We start from the raw sequence: 4,728 nt of genomic DNA, 5'->3' as shown, positions 1-4,728 counted from the left end.
ATAGTAAAATGCAGATTTCTAAGGATTTCTAGTGAATCGAAATCCTTAAAGGTAGATAGCCTGGTCAGCTGTATTTTCAATAGGTTCCCTAGGAGTCTCTTGATGCCCATTAAAATATGAGACTCTTGGCCTAACGGGTGACACTGGGAAATAATATCAGTTCTAATAATAACTAACAGTATTTCACTAACTCTTAAGTTTGAAAATCTTCCAAATGAATTTAACATCACCAGACAATAATTTCAGAACAGTTTTAATAATGATAACTTTATTTTTTTAATCTTTCAAGTATGACAAACAATGAAGGCACAATCTCTCTGTACTAAACAATCGTAACTGTACGGCAAACACTTTGTTTTTAATGTATATACCAAAGCCTCGGTTAAAGATTATATATCCTGTTTGTACTTAATGTATTTCCTTTCTTTAGTTTCTTTTTTCCTTTGTCTGTCTCCCTCTACCTTCCCCCTCTTTCCCTTCCCTCCCCTTGCTTTCCTTTCCTTTCCTTCTGTTCTTCCTAAGTATTCATTTTTCTCATGATGTAGTACTCCAGTGTGATCAGTAGAGGGCACTATTCTGCAGCAAGTCTGGAATTCAAGTATCTAAAAGATAATTTGCTGATTGTATTAAAGTCAGATTAAAACAAGCTCATAAATGTTGTAACATACATGAATGTTTACTACATTTTTATTACGGTGATTTACGGGAACCTGTCCTGATCACATGGCTCATAAAACAAACTTCATTTTAATAGCTGTGTTTAATGATGCACTCTTTCTTTTATGAGAATTCTCTTTTCAACCCCCGAGCTCCTGATTATGATACTCTTTGAAATAAGACAAACTCTACTCAAACCAATGGCCAACAGGGCTGTAGCTTCTCCTGAAACCCCTGTTTTATTTGTGTGTTCTACTGTGTAGTTGTTTAGTTTAATTTGATAAACATGTCAGTTTTCCCAGAATAATTAGGTGGATAAACAGAATGTTCAAAAAGAAATAGAGCCAATTAGAGTCTTTATCAGAGAGTTACACAGAAAGTCTTTACAGATGAACAGACTTTTCCTTAGAGATTTGATCCCAAATTAGAGTTCCTGGAATTTACAAGGGACAAAGGGGCTTTTCGAAATATAATGAAGCCTATGATCTGGAGAAGAGAGTAGATAAAAGAGACAAACTCCCATATGCTCCAAAATTCACACTTGGTTGGAAATATGGAGGGGCATGCCTTCGGGAAGAGCCTGATCCTATCCATCTAATTACAATCACTTTTAAACAGGCTGGGTAACTGGAAGAGATTGCTCTGTGGCTGTGGGTAGTTTCCTTGGAGCTAGCTCAAAGAAGACAGGTACCCAACATGTGTTTATGCTGTGAATATGTCACCATGCATGTTCTGGTTTACTCCCATGTTGTACAGACTGAGCTTTTCCACAGTTGTTACAGTTGTTTGTTCTGACAGTAACCAGTACATGTTAGCTACTCCTTTGTAGAACTTAGAAATGTTTTGAGGAGTGAAAACAGGAAGATACTAATAAATTAAATAAAAATCACCTTAAATAACAAAACTAACGAAAACCCAAAAAACTTTCAAGAAACATTGAAAAGCTTAAAGATATTAAAAAAACACAAAACACCCATATCTTACCACCTTGAAGTGACCATAATTAACATTAGGTGAAAATTTTTCCGGACGTTTCTATATGTATATATCTGTTACATCTTTATATCTGTCTATTTATCTACACAGTTGGGTGAATAGATGATAGAAATACAATTATAAAAATATTATTATACTCTGATTCACTGTTAAAATAATGAATATGTATTTAATGTTACAGTAATGTAATAGAAGAAGAAATGAAGTGAATGATGTGAAACTGAAGAAAATGCTGCGCTTCAGATTAAAGCTTTTTTTTTTTAACTATAAAAGGTTGTAGGCTCTATAGACTCTCTAAGATACTTTAAAAAAATACATTTTAAGAAATCTATGGAAGAAACTCAAATCAAGTTAGCAAATTATTCTAAACTCTGGGCTGGATGAATTGTTCTTACATTTTCCTTTTCCCCTGTGCCCTTGGAATGAATTCTTAACTAGATACAATTGATATGAGCTTCTCCTTTTGCAAGAGAGAATGCTGGGTGCATCCCATGGAAAAAGGAAGGCAAAGCTTTCCAGGGTTGTGAACAAGTGCCTAGGAGAGTGTAAGCTTTCAGACCATATTGGATGGGAGTGAACAGACTCCAATTTTTCCTTCCCCCTCACAGTTGCCTTGAAAAGTCATAGGCATTCAATAAGGGGTGGATTGAATTAAAGCCAGAGAGTGGTGCTATCCAAGATTTTTTCCCCCTTCTGTATGACTTTTATTTGGACTTCATGACTTTCTCTGGTCTGTGGCTAAATCTGGGAAGGAAGATGGATTTTCCACACAAGACAATGGTGATAGAGCAACTGGTTGACATTTTATCAGATGGTTGAATATCAACAAAGAAGACTGTGGTTCCATCCTAAAGTTTATTCTCATCCTTAGCAGACCCGTCAGAGAGGGGTAAACAGTCACCAGCAGTGAGAGAGCCAGGAGAGGAGCATCTGGACTCCTGGCATCTTGCAGGCAACTGTCTCCCAGACAATCCCTCAAAACAGAATCTACCGTTGGAGAAGTCAGCAGATAATCTCTGGCCTTTGCAACTGGGTTCAGAAATGAGGGGGCACCAGCCATGTTGTCGTGTGGTGATCTGGTATCCTCAAATGCTTGTTTGGGATGGCAAATGTTACCAACTTAGCATTGTGTCATCAGGGCTTTTCTGAGGAACATCAGATTTTTATCACAGCAGCTGGGTAATCCCACAGGAAATCACAACCTTGTTTTTTTTGTTTGTTTGTTTTTATTTTTTTAAGTGAGGCTATGGAAGGCTCCCTTGCAAAAAACAAAGAAACAAAACTCTTTTCAGCAAAAGGCTTATGAGACCATCCTTGGAAGATTAACTTACAATTCCACTAGCAGTATTAGTAAGTTTATCAAATTCATGGTTTAATGAGCAGTGAAGTAGAGCTGGGAGGAAATGTCATGGGTGGAAAGATCAACATCACAGTCCCTGGGAGGTGCAATGCCTGAATGGTATTATGTGGATAATTGCTTAACAATGATGCAGTAATGCTACTGAACAATCGGCACATTGTCTGTTCAAAATGAGGAAGTAAACAGTCCCCAGTGTTGCCATCACAAGTTCCCTAAACACTTACTGAACTTATGGGGACATTAGATTTTATTACTGTATTCAAAGTTGGATTCATCTGCAGCTAAATGGAAAGCAAGCAAGTTGGAGGGGAAAGCAGAAATTGAAATGCCTTGTCCCACCTGTGTGATGTTCTCACCTGTGTTCTCCTTTGCACATGGATAACTGGGAAGTCAGATACTGAGATTTCCACAAAGTCAAAGTGTTTATTCAATGTTTAGTATTTCAATGAGCATTTACTGAGGGACCAGATGGAAAGAAAACCACCCCCAAAGATAGGAAATACATCATTTCAACCATGTAGATTTTAAATAATGTTAGGTGGAGTTAGAACAGCCTTTAGTGTAGGATGAATTTTCCCCCGCTGTGGAGATGATACCCTTCTGAATGTTCAGTTTGGTGTCCCATGAATCACAAAGGTTTTCCACTTTGGGAGGAATGTAATCTGTTCATGTCCTGTATGAGCTCTGATGATTGTTCCCTTAGGTAGTTTTCCCTCCCCAGATGCAGGTAGTCTCTTCTCACTCATGTGCTGGTCAGAATTCAGCTGGTGACTCAGAAGGGACCCCTCTCAGACCTCCTCAGCTCCCCCCCCCCCCCAACAGCTCTGTTTTCTTTTGAAATCTGCCTATGAATTCCTGGACTCACCATATTCTTAGTTCCATTTCTTCAACTGGGGGACTCTCCTAGGCTCACCTGAGTTCCAGTTCCCTGCACTTTGGCCTAGAAACTCTCTCCAGGTAGGGTGCTAGACAACCACAGAAACTATTTCTTTGTATCCTATCTCTAAGGTCATTGTCCAATGCTGCCTGATGTCCACTGTCTGAAGATCATTGTTTCATATATTTTGTCAATTTTTCTAGTTGCTTTATGGGGGAGGGTAAATCCAGTCCCTGTTACCTCATCTTGACTGGAAATAAGCACATAGATTTTAAATTAGAAAACCTTCTTTATTGCTCTCTCCATTAAATATTGCTCATGACTTCAAGCACATGTTATCTTTTATTTATTTTTTATTTTTTTTATTTCATTTTTTTTTTTTTACTCAGGAAACTAAACATTTTTTATTCACATCTGGTCAGCAAAGATTTATAACTCTCATGTGAATCTGAAGCAGTGTCTTTTCAAGTCTTTGAAAACTTAAAGTTGTATTTTCCTTCTTTTTAACCCATGATAAATTTGCTTATTAAAAGTAGAAAAAGATCCTCCAAAAGTGAAGAAAATGTTTCACCTCAGATTTTTCCACTCAAAGATCTCCAGTGTTAAATCACCAAAATTCCTCTGTTAAGGGTCACATTTTCTATCTTTTTGCTTAGGCATAGTGCATACAATTGAATATTATAAAAATGTGATTTTTATTGACTACATGACAAACACCATCATGTGGATAAAGTTTATCTTTTATACTGACTAGTTGGTTTACTATCTTCAGCATTAGGGGAGGTCACTGTCAAGACAGGTGTCAGAGGGGAGTTGGCAAGGCTCTTTAATGGTATCC

The sequence above is a fragment of the Camelus ferus genome, chromosome 7 (assembly GCF_009834535.1).
Source record: "Camelus ferus isolate YT-003-E chromosome 7, BCGSAC_Cfer_1.0, whole genome shotgun sequence".
Taxonomy (NCBI): domain Eukaryota; kingdom Metazoa; phylum Chordata; class Mammalia; order Artiodactyla; family Camelidae; genus Camelus; species Camelus ferus.
Note: the sequence above shows the minus strand (reverse complement) of the source record.